Below are 21,188 nucleotides of genomic sequence, written 5' to 3'. Positions count from 1 at the left end.
GCATGATATTTGGAACGCTGACAATGACTTTGTATAACATTAAGCAGGAAAAAACTGTTGTTGCAAGTTTGTTTTTGGGTTCAGTAAGTTTCAGACAGCAAAATTCATGGGTTTCGATCAAAATCAGGCTAACCTTAAGGAGCAAAAAAAAAGTTGTTGATGTTGCTATCATGTTAATCTAAACTACCCTTGAGCAAAGTTTAATAAATAATGCAACTTAAAATGAAAGCAATACCTTAAATCAAGGGTATCAAGCACCCCAGGGTGCTTAGACCTGGCCCATAGGGCCACCCTGGAAACAGCAAAGAACCAGCCCATGATGCCTCTGCCAGCAAAAATTGAGCTTGTGGCCCTCCCGAGCTCTGTTTTCACTGACAGAGGGTTGTAGGAGGCCATTGCAGCTGAAAACAGAGTCCAAGGGCCCATTTTCGCTGGCAGAGCTCTAGGCCACCACAGCCGCCCCAACATGAGTGATGTTGAGCTGCCTGCCCACTATGGCCATGCCCCCCAGCCTCCCCTGAGATCAAACACAACCCTGGTGCGGCCCTCAATGAAATTGAGTTTGACACCCCCTGGCTTAAATTTACTGTGACTTTACTATTGGCAGCATATATTTTTCCTTTCTCTACATTGGCTATATTTATTCCTTTGGCTTCAACTGCAAGTAATTCCAGTCATAGATATGACAGATCTATGCTTAAAGATGAAATTTAATCTCACTAATTCTTTTGTCACGTTGGTTCACATAGCCTCTTTTGTTTCAGAAATCCTGTTTTCTTTTTTTAAAAAAATAACCTTATAAAATTCCTTGTTAAATGTTTTGGATTTAAGCAAAATTTTATCTCCTCGAGGAAAAGCACCCTTTATTTTTCCTTCAAAGAAATAAAAATGTTTTTTTTAAAATTATGCATCAGCATGATTCAGCCATTTCTATGATTCCGCATAGAACATGCTCCTGGATATGCGCATAATGTCCATTTTAAAGTTAATGAGTTTAACATGCAATACTTGCCATCAAATTTAGAATGCTCACTTAAGTCACAAAACATACACCAGCTCATATGATTCCAACCATTTCCTTGCTCTATATATTTTCCCCAACGAATAAAGGTCCATATGGAATGTTGAGTTCTCAAGTTAAAAAAAAAAAAAACTGCTGCTTAGGAAGACTGAAAGAAAAAAAAGTCAGTGGTTTTCATTTCTTTGACTTTATTATTATTTTTTTAATGTAAACTCTCCCAGGACAGTTCAGGTGATATGTTTGGAAAGCTTAGTACACCGCAAAGGAAAGACTGAGAGAATAATAAGAAATGTGATGGAAGAATGTATAATAAAAAGCCTGGAGAATGAAAATTGAAACAACAGACACTCTGAAAAGTATTGGAACAAAACTGTCTTTTGCATCTATGGGGGAGAAGGAGGGGATATCAGAGTACATATGCATAAAACATAATTAGAGATGCTATTAGCACACCAATGAAGTAATAGCACATTTATACTAAGACATACAGTATTAAAAAAAATCTGTGAGTAGGTTTAATAACAATTCAAGTAGTCAGAGCTATAAGAATATTCAGGCCTTTCTGTAAGCAAGTGTGGAGCTTTTAAATAATGTTTATTGCTTTTAAAATAATAACAGAAAAAAATTAAACAAAAGGAACAAAGTACATACACACCCAATCAAAAAATAACAAGTACTTAAAAATAAGTGAAAAATTGCAACAGAAAAACAAAAACAAAATATAAAGTATAATATTTGGCCTAGTTGTGAAGATGCTCGCCTCTCACTTGGTAGGCTGAAAATTCAATCCTAGGTAATGGCGTATATTTCTCTTTTAGGGTGCAAAGAAAAAAGATATGCTGTGAACGCTGCATGGCGTTAGGAAGGGCATCCAGCCAGTAAATGCTCGGCTTCATGCAGTCTTCCTGCCTCTACCCAGAATTAAGGGATAACAGGATTGTAAAAAGAAAGTTTATATATCCCCTTATATAACAATCATACTTTTTTTAGCCTACTATATTTTGTATTTCATTATACTTAGCCATACAGTTCTATGTCTATAGGCAATCTGCTCACAGATTGCAAGCATAATCAAGTCTTCAGTATATTGAATAAATAGGGATTTCCACTTATCTTTCCAATGTTGCAGTCTTTTAGCTATAGTAAGGACACAGAGAATCCATTTATATTCTCCAGTTGTCCATTTCCATGTAGTAAGTATACATTTCACAAGAATATAAACTTGTGAAGGATCACTTCTGGTCCCCGAAGGTGATGGACTTTGCCGTCCACTCCTCATCTCCCCGGTGGGCTCCTTTTAGGAGCACAGGCGGTCTTGGAGGGACCACTGGCCCTAGGGTGGCTTGCTGGAACCCCCAGAATCAGCGGCAGCCGTGGGGGGGTTTCCAGCTTTGCCTCAGGAGCCGGGGAGCGTGGGGGGGTGCATAGCACAGCTGTGTGCCTTCGCCAAATGGATTCCGGAAGGAAATAATCAATTAGAAGTTGCAGCAGAAGGGCTGGAGGTGAGAAGTTTGCTCTAATCTATTTTAACACCATTTAATTGATGAGCAACAGCTTTTTGCAAGTTGTGGATTCAATCTATTTGAAGTTGCAAGATTGGAGGGTTTTTTTTCCACCCCCCTCAGATAAAGCGGCATTTGGATTATCTCTCAATCTCAGAATGGAGAGAGAGAGTAAAACTTTGAATTACTCACTTGTGCTAACAATGTGAGAAAGATTTACATCACAATTGCAAGAGGTGATTCCTGAGTTGTTTTAAAAGCTTTATGGAAACTTTGGATGCTTTGCTCCCTGGTTCCCTGTGAAAGGGGGAGCCAAGATGGCCCACTTCTGTCTTCTTCTTCGCTCTTATAAATGAAACTAGCCTTTTGAAACTACCTTTGAAGAAATTTCTGGCTTTATACTATTACTACCCCCCTGAAGGTCTCCTGGAGCTCCTCCTGTTATGTGGTCTTTCTGGATTTGGCTTATTTTATTTTCTTCTTTTGGCTTGGAACTGTGATTGAGGATTAACTTTCACTTCTGGGCTTGTCTGCCTCCACGGTCTCACCCAGCTGCGCATTCCACAGACACCATTTCTTTTGTATAAGATTTAAACTCATCTCTGAACTTAACAAATGAGACCCAGAAAACCACCTCCTGGCAAGGCAGCCTTAGTGCCCACTTCCTCTACATCCAGCCCAACGACTCAACAGACAAAAATTTCATCATTTTTACAACAAGAAGGGACTGGAGAGAGTTCAAAGGACTTATCTGTTACCCAAATGTTCCAGGCTCTTATGAAGGGACAAGATGAATTGAAAAAAGAGGTGGCAGATTTTAAAGAATAGCTCAGAGATCTACAGCAGCAAACAACAGAAAATAAACAGAGAATTGGTGTGCTGGAGGAGGGTACGGTTGGGCTGAGGGAGGAGGTGAAGGCAATTCAGAAGGGGAATAGAGAATTGGAAAATTTCATGGTAAAGATGGAACTTGAAAGAATGTCCCTTTTTCTCAGATTCCAGTACCTACCGGAGACAGAAGATGAAGATCTTAAGGATACTATGTGTACAATCTTAGCAGAATATATTAAGAAAGATATAGAACAGTTGCGGTGGGACATGGACCTGGTTTACAGGATCAATTCAGAATATGCCAGAATACATAATGTTCCAAGGGAAGTACACGTTAAATTTCTTAGGAAGACCAAGAGGGATGAAGTTTTAGGGGCCCAAAGGGGGGGACCACTAAAATATAAAGATAAAGAAATTGCCATTCTTAAACAAATTCCGAAAAAAGAGATAAGAGGAGGAAGTATTCCTCCTTATCAAAGAAATAACAAAGGAGTTTGGTTTAGATGGTTATAGCCAGATGGAATGTTGATCTTCTGGGAGGGAAACAGAATTAGAATCAATACAGTTGTGGAGGCAGATGCCTTCATGAAAAAACATAGTGCCCTCCTAGAGGACGAAATCATAAGAGGTAGTGAAAAAGGTGACAATACACAAGATATGAGGGAGGGGCTGTGGCTCTGCCAGGGGACAGGGGGGAGGGAGCAATATTGAAAAGATACAGGTTACAAAAATAAATGTATTTGAAATATTATTGTAATTGTTGATATATTAGAAAGTGGCAAAAGAGATGATTGAACATATGGTTGATACAATGTATAACAAGATGCTGGTTTTGCTTATCTTTTATCTTTTGTTTGTTTTTTCTTTGTAAAAGTTGTGAGATTTGGAGAGATTTCTACCTTTAGCACAATGTAGCTGCCAAAAACTTTTGTATATCCACCTACCCTTTCCTATAAATGTTTAAAAACCAATAAAATTTTAAAAAACGAATATAAACTTCTGAAAATTTTAGCTTATTATGTCCACTACTTTCTTCTAAAATTTAGTAAGTATATAAATTGCAAAAATGTATATTTAAGAGAAACATAATTACAATTATAATTGACATAACATAAAAGTTATGTCAATTGATATAAAAGTTAAGACATTCTCTATTGTCTGGGAAATATAGGTGTTTCTAAGTCTTTATTCCACTCATCTCTTAACATCTGCATATCAAGTTAATTAGTGATTTATTGATAACAAATATCCATGCAACTAATAGTAGGACTTTTTAATTTTAAAAGATTTAACCTGTTTTACTAATATTTTGAGTATCTCAGAAGCTGAAAATTCTTGTAGTCCAAACAATGTTGCTAACAAACATTATAGTTGTAAATATTGTCACTGAGTTATCCCTGATAGATATTTGTTTCTCAGCACAACAGTGTTAAAAATTCATCTTCATAATTTATCCATCATACAGTCAATACTTCCATTTTTCCAAATCACCATTATTTTTCTAATACTTAATGTTAGATTTCCACAGAAAGTAAATTTAGCATGGAAAAAGGTTCAAATTTGTTTTTATTAGACATTCCATTCCATAGCTTTCTAACTGAAATAATGACTTCCAGAAATACTAGAGTTCTATTGTGCAATATCAATGGTGGCATACATATATAGTCCCAAATCAGAAACTTAGCACTAATTTTTGGCTTTAGCATTTAATATTTGACAATAGGTAAGCCTGATGATGTAACTCCAGATTAAAAACAAAACAAAAAACAAAAAACAGAATGTTCACTCATTAATTGGTGATTGCATTTTTTGGTAAAGATATTCTTGAAATTGGAGAACCCAATAAAATGTGCAGTACTTATTATTAATGCACTCTCTTTTTCCTTGAATGGTAAGAAATCCAAATAATGCCAAAACATTTCACTTGTTTTGGAAGAGGAGGAACATTTAGAAATGTTCGGTATCTTTAAGGTAGCCATTTTGAAATCAATCACACCAGTAAAGTCCATTGGAAAGTAACAGACACCAAATTGGGCCTCAGCTTTTTAAACCCTCACAATGGATCCCCAAAGCCCATTCAGGATGTCTGCAGAGTAGTTAAACTTAAACCTTTAAGCTCTAAGACTTCTGCCTTTTCAGAATTTAAACTGCCAAATGTTTCTTTGAAAAGAATGTGGTAAACTGCTGATTCAGTTTCTAAGGGGGAAAAAAATACTCCACTCACCAGCTGCCACTGAAGAAACCTCTGCTGGTTTTTCAGATTGTTATTGGGTGATGCCATACCAGCTGCTTTATTCATAATTCTCCTACGTTGTATGTTGTGTTTATAAAACATATATTCAATTTCAAAGCAAATTATAATTAAAAAACCAGATTAATCCTTCCTTTTTTTTTTTACATTCAGACACTAAAAGGCTCGGTCCTAGGTATTCCATTCATTTCCAGACCATTTTAAATGAATTATTCTTTGGCTTGCTGATCAGGAAGAACTTAGCAGACTAGGATAAACACTGGTTTATCTTTAATCATTGCAAATCTAGCAAAAGCCAATATTTTGCTTTAAAGACCACTAGCCCTGAAGTAGATATGTTCAGAGGTGGCATTCAGCTGATTTGGATGTGAGCGGGCGCATGTGGGGTGAACCGCTGGATATGTTACCTATGAAACGGGCTCATATGCTTCATTCATATTTGTGAACATTTTAACAATAATCAAAATGCGGAAGTTCTCATACGCATTGTACGCAAGAATGAAATGGAGAAAGGATTACCAGCCAACACGAAATGTAGTTACTGTGTATAATATTTTAAGTACTGAGATTTATTTATTTTTAAAGGAATATGGTTCAGTAACCTCTTGCTTGAAGGAGGTCCAAAACAGTCACTTTTTTTTTTTTGGAAGCCATGGTATTCATCAGTGACATTCTATGGAAGCAAAGTTGTACATGGAAGAAGCAAGATAGGAAGAGTAATTTCTAAACTTTGGCATTAGAGAAGAGTCCTGAGAATTCTGCAGATAGTCAAGAAAACAAATTAATGGATCACCAAACAAATCAATCCAAAGTTGTCTCTTGAGGCACATCAGGAAGAAATTCCTCACCTGTAAGAGACATTAAAGGTAAAGGTACCCCTCACACATATGTGCTAGTCATTCCCAACTTTAGGGGGTGGTGCTCATCTCCATTTCAAAGCCGAAGAGCCAGCGCTGCCCAAAGATGTCTCTGTGGTCATGGGGCCGGCACGACTAAATGCCAAAGGCGCACAGAATACTGTTACCTTCCCACCAAAGGTGGTTCCTATTTTTCTACTTGCATTTTTATGTGCTTTCGAACTGCTAGGTTGGCAGAAGCTGGGACAAGTAATGGGAGCTTATGTGGCACTAGGGACTGAAGCTGCTCAACTGCCAACCTTTCTGATTGACAAGCTAAACGTCTTAGCCATTGAGTCCATTGTAAAAGAGATTACAATAGAGAAATACACTGCCATAGAAACTGGTGGACTGTCTTTTGCCTTAGGAACTTGAATGATCTTGAATATCTGCTGGGGATGGTTTAGTGGTAGATACCCATATTGGGAAAATGACTGTACTGGCTTTACCTCCAAGGTCCTTTCCAATCCTAACATTTGCAATTTTATAAATGATTGATATTCTTCATTTTCAAGATAATTTCCTCAACTGGTGCACAAACTATGTAAATAAATATACATTAAAAAAAAACAATAGGCCTTGGAAAGACACCATCTGAGGGGGTCTTTCTCCCTATCTCATTTCACAGATAATCTGCATGAACAACAAATACAATAGGAACTGGAGGAGGGCAACAACTGTAATAATGAAAGCTGCCTCACAAAACAAACCTCCTTTTTTTTTTTTTACAATCCTGTAGTCTCTATTCGGAGTAGAGTCGGGGCGACTGGGTGGAGTTCAACATTTACTGGCTGGATGCAGTCCCTGATGCTTTGGAGAGTCGCAGCAGATTTTTTTTTCTTTGCACCTTAGGAAAGAGAAGCATCTGCTGCTACCTAGAATTGAACTCTCAGCCTTCCGAGTGGGAGGCAAATGTCTTCACCATTGGGCCACCATGCCACTCAAAAGCTGTATCACAAACAGTCCTCATAATCTTATAGGAAAGACATGCAGCTTTTGTTTCTTGGCTCCAAGTCCTCAGTAAGCAATCCCTTCAGCTTTGGCAAGCGCAATTTACTGGTTTCCCATGATTCTGTTGTATGGGAAGAAAAGGATGGCAGAGAGAAAATAGGTGTTCTTCCGATTGAGTTCCAGCTTATGTAAGAATATATTATATACATTACACGTGAAATGTGTTTTGTTCAGAAAATCCCCGTGCTATTATTTCTCAGGGTTCTAAATTAGTTTTCCATAATAGGGCTGGGAAATCTAGGAGCTGTAATCATAACGGAAGGCACCACTTTGGGGAAATCAATTTCGGACAACCTAGGTAACATCAGTGTTGTAGCTGATGGGACTCCAAGGAAAATGTCACAAAAGGTAAATTAAAGGGAGGGAGAAAGAGAGAATATTAAATGTCCATCCAAAAGGGATACCAGAGTGACATACGTATACCAATGACCACAGACATCTCTGTTTCTCACTTACTGGTTTGTAACTGTGTTTTTCATATTGATAGTGAACGATAAACCAATAAAACAAACATAACCTTAAATCTATTCTCTACCTTCTTCAATCCGAGCAGAAAATTGTTCATCCTTGATGAATCTGGGAGCTAATCTGACTTGGTAGCTTTCTGATCTTATTTCTTTAAAAGTCCATTACCTATTTCTTTAAAAGTCCATAGCAATCTACTGCCACCACAGTGCTTTTCTTTCAATGAGTTTCTATTGCAGTATATGGAGGTGTTGCTGCTATCGCCCTCCAGTTGTTTATAGCCCAGTGCAAATTGCAAATGATTTATCAAAGCCTCCCCCAAGCAGCAAATCAATTCACTTCATCGGCACTGTGTAGAGCAAGAATTTATTTCAAGGCAAAGCTTTCATTATTCTAGCTCATCACCTTTTGAACAACAATCCACCAGAAGCTTGATGTCATTTGTATGGGAAGAAAGTTCTCAATTTTCTATCATTAGCTACCATCAATTGCTCTGAAAGGCAAGCACGAAATAAATACCATTATTGACCCCATAACAAACTTTCCTATGCCTTCTAGTTTAGAGTATATTGTTCTACCTGAGAACAAGTTTTATGGAACCACTGTAACATCCTACTGAACAGAAACATGCCTTTTTCCAACTTGGTACTATCTGGGTGCGTGGATTTCAACTCCCATAATTCTCAGTTAATATGAAGAAAGAGGAAATGAAGGAATGGTTAAGGTTCAGTGCGCCTTTGGCGTTTAGTCATACCAGCCACATGACCACAGAGGTGTCTTTGGACAGCGCTGGCTCTTTGGCTTTGAAAAGGAGATGAGCACCACCCCCTAGAGTCAGGAATGACTAGCACATATGTGCGAGGGGAACCTTTACCTTTATCTTACTGAATCACACTGCACAAAGCAAAAAGCTATGAGCCTCTTCCTGGATTTTCTGAAATCTAAAGTTGTAGTACATTTTGAGGGGAGAGGAAGATATGTGCTAATTTGTTAGAGTGATATACAAAAGATCTGCTTTCTACTTCCTTCTACTCCCTCAGACTGGAGGTACCAAGAACAGAGAAAACTTCACCCCTGTTGTTGTTGGGTCTGTTGTCATGGAAACACTGGTCTTACATTGCCTCACCTTTTGGTGACTTTTTGCTCAGGCCTGGTGAGATGCTGCGATCCCACCATCGTGTTACAAGTTTTGAATTGGGGATACTTCTTCTGGAATCTTCTGGTGAGATACAGAGCCATCTCCCTGTAAAAGTGTGGGGAAAGATGAGGCTTGACAACTGAGGAACGTCCAACTCTATTTTATTACGCGTTTTAACAATAGCAAGCAATACAGGAGAGAAGCCCCTTTCCTTAGCCTGACAGCTATTTATACGAGAGCTGTCAGGCCAAGGAACCAATCAGGAGCGCAAGTCAGCCCGCCTTCAGCCATGCCGCGCCTGATTGGCTAAGGCGCAGCATGGCTGTTGCTGGCTGACAACAGGGGGAATTCCCCGGTCGTAAGTCGGGGAGGAAAGAATACAATACTCCTTCCCCCCCAGCGAGTACGCATGCGTAGCAGTGGAGCATGCGTAGTCGCTAAGATAGGCTGGGCGGCGACGGACACGCCCAGAACGCCGCAGAACTGGGCAGACCGTCGGAGAAGGAGGTGGTGTCCGTGGGAGCTCCTCCCTGAAGGGAGTGGAGCTCCGGGCGCCATCTTGAAGGCCTACCCCAGCCGGAGGAGGAGGCGGAGACTCAGGAACAGGTAGGCAGGGCCGGGGTGGCGCGGCCGTTGGCGGGCTTGAGTCAGGGAACTTTGAATTGTTGCGAGGGACAGGCTGGCCTGATTGAGGGAAGGCCAAAGTCGGTTGCAATGGCGGAGCTGGTAGCCCAACGGGGGCTGAAACGATGGAGGGCTGTGGAAGGCGGAAGGCGCCTGGAACAGTCTCTGGCGAAACTTCTTGCGGCCTGGGCAACTGCCACGGCTGGGGAAACGGGCGCGGCGCCAACCCCAGGGCCTCGGGTGGAATTGGCGAGGCCGACTCTGCGGGGTTGTTGTGTGGATCCAAAGGTTCGCGGCGCCTTAATTGATCCACGTGGCGGCGCCAGTCTGCACCGTCGGCGGTCCGGACCCTGTAAGAGCAGGGGCCGGTTACAAAAGTGACGGTGGCAGGCACCCACTTAATATCCCCGGAGAAAGCCCGAGCCCATACTGGATCGCCCTCACGGAAGGAACGGGGAGGGGGCCCCAGGTTGCTTGGCTGTGCCTCAGAATAGGTTGGGTGCAACCTATCTAAGGTGGTCCGCAGGCGCCGGCCCATCAGCAGCTCAGCTGGGGTTTTGCCGGACAAGGGACACGGGGTGGAATGCTGAACCAGGAGGTAAGCAGCCACCCTCGTGGGCCAGTCGCCCTTGTCCATTCGGCCAAGGGCGTCTTTGGCCGAGCGGACAGCGCGTTCCGCCCGGCCATTGCTGGCCGGATGATAGGGAGCGACGAGGGCATGCCTGATGCCTTGGGTGGCCAGGAAACCCTGGAACACGGTGGACACAAACTGAGGACCATTGTCCGACACAACGACGTCTGGCAAGCCGTGGGTGGCAAACAGGCGCGTCAGTGCTCGGACAGTGGCCTCGGCTGTGGTGGAGGTCATGATGAGGAGCTCCACCCAGCGCGAGTAAGCGTCCACCACAACCAGGAAAACCTGACCTCGGAAAGGCCCGGCGAAGTCCAGGTGGAGGCGTGACCACGGGCCGCGGGGAATCTCCCACTCCCGCGGCGGGGCCGCCGGAGGCGCTGGACGGGAGACCTGGCAGGTCGAGCACCTGGCAACCCAGGTAGCTATCTCGTCGTCCAGCCGGGGCCACCAGACATAGCTGCGCGCCAATGCCTTCATGCGCGCTATGCCAGGGTGGCCCTCATGGAGGCGAGATAGCACCTGGTCACGCAGTGTGGGTGGAATGATCACCCTGTCTCCCCACAGGAGGCACCCACTGTGAAGGGACAGCTCTAACTGCCTGGCCTTGTAGGGGCGGTGGCCGTCGGACACCGGCCCCTCAGGCCACCCCCGCAGAACCCAGGTCATCACCTGGGAGAGGGTGGGGTCGGCCAGAGACGCTGCCGCCACATCGCCCGCAGAGAGCGGCAAGGCGAGGTCTGCAATGGCCAAAACAGACATGCAAGGCACTGTCTGAGGGTTGGAGACGGGCAAGGGGCAGCGGCTGAGGGCATCAGCATGCCCTAGCTGCTTGCCAGGGCGGTAGACCAGGGCATACGAGTATGCCGCTAGGAACTCCACCCAACGTGTCATCCGGGGTGACAGAATGGGAGGGGTCGGACGGTCACCGGCCAGAAGCCCAAGGAGCGGCTTGTGGTCAGTGAAGAGCGTGAAATGCCGTCCGTAGAGGTATTCGTGGAACTTTTTAACCCCGGACACGGCAGCCAGAGCCTCCTTGTCGATCTGGCTGTAGTTCCTCTCCGCTGGAGAGAGTGTCCGGGAATAAAAAGCTATGGGGGCTTCTGAGCCGTTGGGAAGGACGTGGCTCAGGACAGCCCCCAAACCCACGGGGGAGGCGTCACACGCTAGAGTCAGGGGCATCCTGTCACTATATTGGACTAGGACTGCCTCTGACGTCAGCATGTCTTTGACAACCGCGAACGCATGCGCTTCGCGGCTGCCCCAGCGCCAGGCTGCCGATCGGTCGAGCAACCGATGCAGCGGCTCGGCTAGTGACGCCTTGTGTGGCAAAAATGGCGCGTAGAAATTTAAAAGCCCCAAGAACGACTGCAGCTCCGCCTTAGTGGCGGGGGCGGGGGCGTTCTTGATGGCTGCGACTTTTGCAGGGGTGGGGTGGATTCCGTGGGCATCTATGGAGAAGCCGAGGAAATCCACTTTAGGCACAGCAAATGAACATTTGCTGCGCTTTAATTTGAGACCCGCGCCCCTAAAACGGTCGAGGACCTTCCCCAGTACTTCGAGGAGTCCTGAGCGGCTGGATGCAGCGATCAGGACATCGTCGAAATAGGGTACAACGCCAGGGAGCCCATGGAGCAAACGCTCCATGAGGCTCTGGAAGATCCCCGGGGCCACGGAAACGCCAAATTGGAGGCGGCGGCAACGGAAAGCCCCTCGGTGGGTGACGATAGTCTGCGCAGCCGCCGCTTCGTCATCCACCGGGAGCTGCTGGTAGGCCTGCGCCATATCCAGTTTCGCAAAAATACAGCCCTGCCCCAGGGAGTGGAGCAGGTGCTGTACGACAGGGACTGGATAGGGGTTTGCCTGAAGGGCCAAATTGATGGTTGACTTAAAATCGGCGCAGAGGCGTATGGAACCGTCGGCCTTCACAGGGACCACTATTGGGGTCTCCCAACGCGAGTAGTCAACAGGCTCCAGTACGCCCTGCGCCAACAAGCGGTCAATCTCCTCATCAACTTTGGCCCTTAAGGCAAAAGGCACCCTGCGGGCCTTCAGCCTAATGGGAGCAACCTGGGGATCTAAATTAAGAGAGATGGGGGTGCCCTTGTATAGTCCCAGCTGGCCGTCAAAGACGTCCGCGTAGGCGGAGATGACAGCAGCTACGTCAGGGGGTGTGTCTGAGATGGAGTGCACCCCCTGCACGGAGAGACCAAGGGCGGGGAACCAATCTAGCCCCAATAGAGCGGGGAGGGGCTTTTCAACCACTAGGATTGGCAGGCATCCCGAAAACCCCCCGTATTCAACCCTGACTGTATGGCAGCCCAGGGTTGGGATAAGTGACCCCTGATAGTCCCTTAAGGCCACGGGGCTAGCAGACAGCTGGCGTTTTAGGACGCCGGGGCACAGTTTCTGAAAGTCAGCCCAGGCGATTAAGGAGCGGGACGAGCCGGAGTCCACCTCCATTACACAAGGCGTGCCCTCAATGAGGACTGACGCCTTGATTCTGTCCGCACCTGCGGAGGCCTGGTAGATCGCCTCTGCAGGGGCGGCTGCTGCAGGGCCTGGCTCCACGGTGTAACAGCTGGCCTTCGAGCGCGGCTGGCGGCGGGGCTGCTGCTGCGGTCCGGCTGTCATCTGCTGGCCTGTGGCTCCCTGGGATGGCGGCGGTGGTAGCGCAGCTCGGCAAACTTGGGCCAGGTGCCCTTTTTTCGAACACCGGCGGCAGATGGATGCCCGGAATGGGCAGGCTGACCGGTCGTGGCTGCCCCCGCAGCCCAGGCAGGCTGTCACAATCTGGCGCGGAGGTCGCGGATTGCGGCGTCTCTGTAGTTCTGCCAGGCGAGCCACAAGTTCTTCCTCTTCCTCAGCCGGGCTCGGAATGGGCACCAGCTGATCAATGAGGCAGGTCTGCGCTGGGGAAGGGTGAAACGGGTGGCGGTCCATCTCAGCGACGGATTGCTCCGACAACTCCGCCGCCCGTGCATCAGCGACCGCCTCTGACAGGGTGATTTCTGGCCGGGCCAGGAGACGCCTCCTCAGCCGTCGGTCCCTGATGCCACTGACGAATTGTTCAACCAGATTGTCCTCCAAGTCAGGGAACTCGCAGGGAATGGCTGTGGTCCGCAAGGACTGGAGGAACTGGCTGACGTCTTCGTGCGGCTTCTGGACGCACTGGCGGAAAGCGTATCGCCTGGTGATCTTCGAAGGGGTCGGGGCGTAATGTCCCTTCAGCTTGGCCATCAGCGTGTCCCAGTCGAGGTCGTGGACTGGCACGGGGGCTGCCAACGCCCGGGCGGCGTTGAACATCGGGGTTCCGCAGCTACTGAGGAAGAAGCTGCACTTCTCCTCCATCGGAATACCCCGTTTTCCGTTGGCTCGCAGGAAGCACTCAAAACGCTCCAAAAACCCCGTCCATCCTTCTCCGTCGGTGCCGAAGGGAGCGAACGGGGGCAGTGAAGACATAGCGGCTTGGAGTTGTGCGGCTCGGGGAGCTAAACTCAAGCGGCTGTGTAACAGAGGTCGGGTTCCGTCAGGGTCGTCGCCTCAGCAGGATCCCACCTTCGTCGCCAGTGTAAAAGTGTGGGGAAAGATGAGGCTTGACAACTGAGGAACGTCCAACTCTATTTTATTACGCGTTTTAACAATAGCAAGCAATACAGGAGAGAAGCCCCTTTCCTTAGCCTGACAGCTATTTATACGAGAGCTGTCAGGCCAAGGAACCAATCAGGAGCGCAAGTCAGCCCGCCTTCAGCCATGCCGCGCCTGATTGGCTAAGGCGCAGCATGGCTGTTGCTGGCTGACAACAGGGGGAATTCCCCGGTCGTAAGTCGGGGAGGAAAGAATACAATACTCCCAACTTCTCCTTCATCACTTGGTACCTCCTTTGAAGCAAACAACCATTCTTCAGAGAAAAAGAAACAAACAATTTGGTGAGAGCACAGGTTCAGCTGCTGCTTTTACAGTTACAGTTACAAGGTTTGGGAGAGAATGATGGAGCCCAAAAATCAATTCCTGGGCCCTCGTGGATTATTTTGCATTGTGGCCTTATGGTTTACAAGATAGTGGCTACAGCTGTGTTGGAGTCTGGTTGGGAAGTGGAAACCAAAGTCTTGCTGCTCACTTGGTTACTTCTGGGAGACCCACCTCACCTGTCATCCTTTTGCCATCTCTTGCCTGCCCCAAGTTTGAGTTTGCAAGACCTGTTATCCCAATCTACTCGACCCTTATTTGAACTTCCTGTCTACTTGGGAAAGCTGTCTCAGTTACAATCCTGTAAATGGAGAGTGGCAAGTCAATGGCTAAAAGAGAGTGAAGTACTTTGGCAGAAGTTGCAGGAACCTTCCCTCTGCTTTTACAAAGTCATAGCCAGTAGGCAACATGATCCAATCCCAGCTGGAATAATTTAAAGCTAGGGATGTGGACTTTGAAATCTGGACTCTAAGCATATGGAGTAACCTCCTTCTTGGCATGGGGACACTTGCTTGTGAGTCAAAACCTGGAAGACTTCATTCCTCATCTACTGCAAAGACCAAGCGCAAAAATCTAATTCCATTGTTATTTGAAGCTCATTTACCTACCTTTAATCCTCATTTTTGATGTGCAGTTTTCAGACCCTAAAGTTCACTTCTAAATTACAGAATTCCTACTGTCTAATTTTTTAGGAGTAACACTAAATTGTCTTTGTTAAGTGAAATCAGGGCTCTGTACTTCATTGTCACTGTAGTGTTACCACTACAGTGGTACATTCAAAAAGGCATGTAAATAAACTGCAGGTTAATTTTTCACCACATTTTTTATATGTTCAAAAATTTCTTGTGAATTATATGATTATATTAGTTATCATGTGGTTTGTCGCACAGTCAGTCAGATTCTCAGACTGGATTTGGCCTTTTTTTCTACTTATCAAATCTTTTCCAAGGACCTGGGATAGGCAGATGTGGATGTTTGATGATGTTATAAGTATTGTTGCAGGATGTAAGCTGTTCTGAGTAAAGCTGCCTTTTGCAATTGACTGATGATGAATTTGCTGATTGTGTTCAAGTGGTGCTCTAGTTGTTTTGGGATTGCATTATTGGTACTACCTTTGCTTTCTTTTGCCACAGTTGTTCTATTTCTACTTGTAGATTTTGTTATCAGAATCTTCAGATATTTTGTTATCTTCTCCAGTTCTCTTCTGCTTTCTTCAAGTACTGCCATGTCCACTATCCAGACTTTTTTGGTCTTTCTTTTTGACAATTGTTAAGTCTGAGGTGTTGTGTGGTAGGTATCTGTCTGTTTGAATTCTAAAATCCCAGAACACTTTAGCTTGTTCATTTCCTATGACTTTCTCACTTTATAGCTGCACCAGTTCTTACTTGCAGGCAAATAATATTTCTTGCATGTCTTCCAATGCATCATCATTGTTATTTTGTCATGGTGTTGTTTGTAGATAATATTTGTGAACTTCTTGCAGTAGCTAACCAAGTAGTCTCTGATTTCGTCAGCTTCTTTGAGATGTGGCACATTGTCTGTTCTCTCTTTGTGTGCATTTGTTGTTAAGGCTTGATCTTGTGCAGCCAAAATCAACCCTTTTGTCTCTTTCTCCAGCTTTTCTGCTCTTAGCCATTGCCAGGTCTTGTTATTATCTCCTTTGCCTGCTTTTTAAAAATATATACAGCATTTATATGTCACCCAACTCCCAGAAATTTTATTATTGTTGCAGTACCAGAGTTCCGAGTCTAAATATTAAACTAACCAAAATGTCACACTAGAGTAAGGTTTTCACTTTTGAGCTTGGAGGTCGTTCACTTTGTCCATTTTCATTGCAACATCTTTATGATAATAAACATTATGCCTGACCATAGACCTTGACTTTACTTAAGAACTCTGAGTAGATTTTTTTTTTCTGTGTAAATGAATTGAGGACATTTTCAAAAAGAAAAAAAAAGTTAAATTCTAAGTCCTCACACTGTTTTCATTTGAAGCAATAACTGATGATGCATGAAATATGTTCCATTAACACATGTATTCACTATTTCTAAATGTATAAATTGTCTCATTGTAGCTCTAATACTATAGATTGCCACAGGACTGTGAAAAAAACTTGTGTTTCAAGGATATATATATATATGTTGTATTTGTGCTGATAAATAAAAAAGGGAGACTAGTATAGATCTATTTCAAGCTATTTAGCTCTCATCAGCTAGCCATACCCTTACTGGGATTAGAACCTGGGCTGTGTAACATATTAGGCAGATGTATTAGCCACTAAGCCACAGGCTCTTCTCCTTATCAGCTGAGCCAGGGAAATAGGTATGTATTTGTGTTACAACCCCTGGTATGCCCAAATATGGGAGGGAGCTCACTACTCCCCCTTTCTGTCCTTCGGCTCATTACAGAAGACCATCCAGGCAGAAAACCATATTTTTATTTTTAATGTTGCCTTTGCTATGTTTGTGTTGTATTTGTGCTGATAAATAAATAAAGGGAGACTAGTATAGATCTATTTCTGCTTGGATGGTCTTCTGTAATGAGCTGAAGGACAGAAAGGGGGAGTAGTGAGCTCCCTCCCATATTTGGGCATACCAGGGGTTGTTGTAACAGAAATACACACACACACACACACACACACACACACACACACACACACACACACACACACATATATAATGAAGTTGGGGTACTTGAAATTCTTAATAATTGAATATTCAGAGTTTGAAGCCAGAGAGATTTCATTCCCTTTCTCTTTCCCTTAGTTTGATTGGACTATTATTATCCATCATTTAGATTGTGGCTTCTTCATTAAAAATATATATAACCCCCCTCCCCTCCTCACAACCTATTAATATTAGGCCACATATTTCCTGCCTCCAGCTTTCAACAAAAATGCTTACAGAAGGATTTAAGTTCCACAAAGAATGGACTAGGACAGTGTTGAGGATCCTTTTCAGCACCAAGTGCCAAAACGGGAGCATGTCCATGTGGAGTGGGGAACACCGGAACAGGAAGAGCAGCTCCCCAGTGTGCATGTGCGCATTGCCCCCCTGGTTTCTTGTTTCCACCATTCATGCATGCATGAAGACCAACTGGCTGGTGCACATGCACATGCCAGAAACAAGAAATTCAGTTTCCCGACATGCACATGCATGCTGCACGCTGCTCTTCTGTTTTGCAGTGCTCCCGCATGCGCAAAGACCAGCTGGCTAGTGTCGGAAGCAGGACGAGCACTGGGCGATGGCTGGCATGTCCAGAGATATGGCTCTGCGTGCCATTTCCAGCACATGTGCCATAGGTTCACCATCATGGGGCTAGAGTTACCTGGAACTGCAGTCAATCTTTCTCTAGTTAATTAAATGATAATTCAGTCCCATTTTCTCTTGTGGCCTTCTGTCTGCAACAAGGGCAAGAATGTGCAAGTGATATCACACTAGTCATGACTTCAATATGCTAACAATGAAAATAGTGTAATCTACATAAATTACCCAATTTGCTTTGTTGGCACAATGCAGGAAATCAGGCAAATAGTGGAAAATTCTGCTCACCGAAATCATTCCTTGTATTATGATTGAGGATTTTGTGTTGTGTTCTCAGCAAAACGTTTGCTACACAGTTAGAAAATGCAGTAGTCTCTTTTTGATGGGATGGCCTGCCAACAAATCATTCTGGTTCATTTAATTCTACTACCTACAGTTACAGATAAATTAATGTGATTATTGTCTTTTTATCCAATGTCATATCATCATCTTGGTGGGTTTTTTTTTTCACTTGATGAATGAAATGTCAGATTAAGTTATTTCTTTCACTAGATGTATTTATTTTTATTTATTTGTATCCTAGTCTTTACTGTTTTTACAAATAACTCAAGACAGCAAACATTCAACCCAACTTCCTTCTCCTATTTCCCCCCACAATAACAATCCTGTGAGGTGCTATAATCCTGTTGCTGGAATTGGGTATGTTTTGTTAATGAAAATAAGGTCTAGGAGTGACATGATAGCAGTGTTCTGATATCTCAGGGGCTGCCACAAAAAAGAGGAAATCAAGCTGTTCTCCAAAGCACCTGAGGGTAGGACAAGAAGCAATGGGTGGAAACTAATCAAGGAGAGAAGCAATTTAGAACTAAGAAACAATTTCCTGACAGTTAGAATAACTAATCAGTGGAACAACTTGCCTCCAGAAGTTGTAAATGCTCCAACACTGGGAGTTTTAAAGAAGAGATTGCCTGAAATTCTATAAGGTTTCCTACCTAAGCAGGGGGTTGAACTAGAAGATCTCCAAGGTCCCTTCCAATTCTTCTGTTCTATTCTATTCTATTCTATTCTATTCTATTCTATTCTTTTCGATTCCATTCCATTCCATTCCATTCCATTCCATTCCATTCTATTCTGTATAGACTCTAGAGACAAAGTACGTTTTGCTAAGACAGAGTGACTGACCAAACGTCATCCAGCTAGCTTTCATGGCTAATATAAATTATTCTATTTGTGAAAGAATACGGTGGAAATGTTTTAAATAGTATACATTCAGTGCATAAAAATGACTTATTCCAATAATATTGAATTAAGTTCAGTTTTTATTTTTGTTTTGTGCAAGAGTGCATAGTAATAACTGCAAAAGAAAAATGAAATTATTGTGTCCATTGAAACCTTATGCTCAGCTACCTACATTATATCAGTTAACAAAAACATTTGGAAATAGGCTTTGGGGAATAATATATACACCAATCACACTAATACCATAGCATTAACTTGGTTTAGTCACCAGATGCATGGTAAGATATCACCTGAACTATTTTAAGACTGCTACATTAGCACCTTGAGTACTGTTTCTGCACATTTATCTTTGACAGAGTTTTAGAAAGTATATGATTATGATGGTGAAAGATAACAAGAATAATCTACAATATGACCACAATTTTTAGTTCGGTGTGGCTAATAAGGAAGCTAGTTTTAGTTTAGACATACATAGCTGCTGTCTGTCCTTGCAGAAACAGCAGGGATACCAGGAATGTTCTTTATTGCGTAGGTAAAGGTAAAATAATATAATTTTGAAAAATCCATCATAGTTTCTCTGTGCTCCATTTCACACCAACCAAAAACAAGATAGGTTGCTTTAATTTTTTTTTCTCATGCTTTGCATTTTTGCAGGGCTGAGTAGTTTTTTCTTCTTCCTTAATGGTCTTTGTTTTCTTCCCAAAACCAATTCTATATACATTCATACTAACCCAGATTAAGGAAGACCACTGCATGCTAACTAATGTGTAAAGGACATATTGCGTCCTTTAAGAAATGTAAGTATGTTTAACATTTTTCTCTTTTGAGTTTTTCTAGTGTTTTTAAATAAGTTAAATCTTTAGTTTTTTTAATAATATTTTTGAGCTACATATGACCTGCAATAAGCAGACTGGGGTCTGCTAGATGATGCTCAACTATAATCTTCCATTATAACTGATTAGCATAGTTGATAGTTTCCCACCATATAAGCATGCTGTCATTTGTGACTTATAAAATAAGATATGGTTAAATAAAATATGGCTTATTGTGCTCTATGAAACAACTGTAGGAAGAAAAAGTTTGGTCTGGTTAGACATAGAGATATACATCTAAAGACCCAAGGGTTAGGTGACAGAAAGAACTTTATTATTCCCTAAGATAACATTTCTGCTTCTATTCTGTGAACTGTGTCTCATTTATATATAATACAGTAGGGCTTATTCTGAAGTAACTATACACTGTTAGTTTGTGTCAATCTCCTGGCAACTGCCTGAAGTTTGATTGGCAACATTTTAAAAGTGGTTTGCCATTGTCTGCTTCTTACAGGGCCGAGAGAGAATGGCTGGCTCAAAATCACCTGGCTGGTTTTGTGCCTCAGAAAGGATTAGAACTCATGATCTTTCAATTTCTAATCAGATACCTTAATCACTGCAACAAATTGCTCACTATGATCTGAGAGGGGCCCATAGTCATTTTATTTTTAATAACTATTTTAATGACAGTGTTTTTGCTTTTCACGTTAGTTATACAATCATCTTACATTTGCACGCTTAAAAACAAGATCCATAAAATGAGGTTTGCTCCCAATGCCTTGGTCATAGGATTATAGTTTTAAATCCCTGGTGAATGAGGTTAGCCTTTTGGACTTCATTTTGAATCTGATGCAGTATTGAGGCTTTTAAAAATAAAAATTGTTTCCTTTGAAATAATTTGTAAATTAAGTGCCATACTTGCATTTTTGTGAAATATAATTCTTTTGCATTTTGATCATGGCATTGTATATGTAGAATTCCAAAGAAATCTTATTGTGTATTCATTAGGTGATTTTTCCATATCAGCTACCCTAGCTGAACTTATATTTCTATTCTTTGTTCCATTTGTGCAATCTGTGGCATTTTGCACTAAATTGTGCAGCTAAATCCAGAATCTGAGTTTTTCCTCCTCTTTTCCTTTCTCTTTCTTGTCCTCTCTTCTTTTTTCTTTGTATCCAAATTTTTAAGGGGATTCCAATATTGGCCAGGTCTTCAGCATTCATAAATCTTTCTGGATTATATAAAATACTCCAATAATATAAATAGAAAAAAGTTAGTGAAACCCCTTAGAAAGTGGAGCAGAAAATGCACATATTTGGCACAGCACCAGTGATATATTCATTCACAATTTTGATTGACCAGCATTTTATAACAGATCTACTAGTTTTTGAAAAAAGCACGGCATAAAGCAGTCTTCTCAAAAGAAACTGGTACACAAGAAGTCTACATAATGTATGAACTGTGCTTTTTGAAGAAGCCTCCATATAAACCAGGTGTTCAGTCTTTTTTGTAACCCAAGGCAAAATACACACGTA

This window comes from Natrix helvetica (genome assembly GCF_964273705.1).
Source record: "Natrix helvetica genome assembly, chromosome: 1".
NCBI classification, from domain to species: Eukaryota; Metazoa; Chordata; class Lepidosauria; order Squamata; family Natricidae; genus Natrix; species Natrix helvetica.
This window is presented reverse-complemented; position numbering follows the sequence as displayed.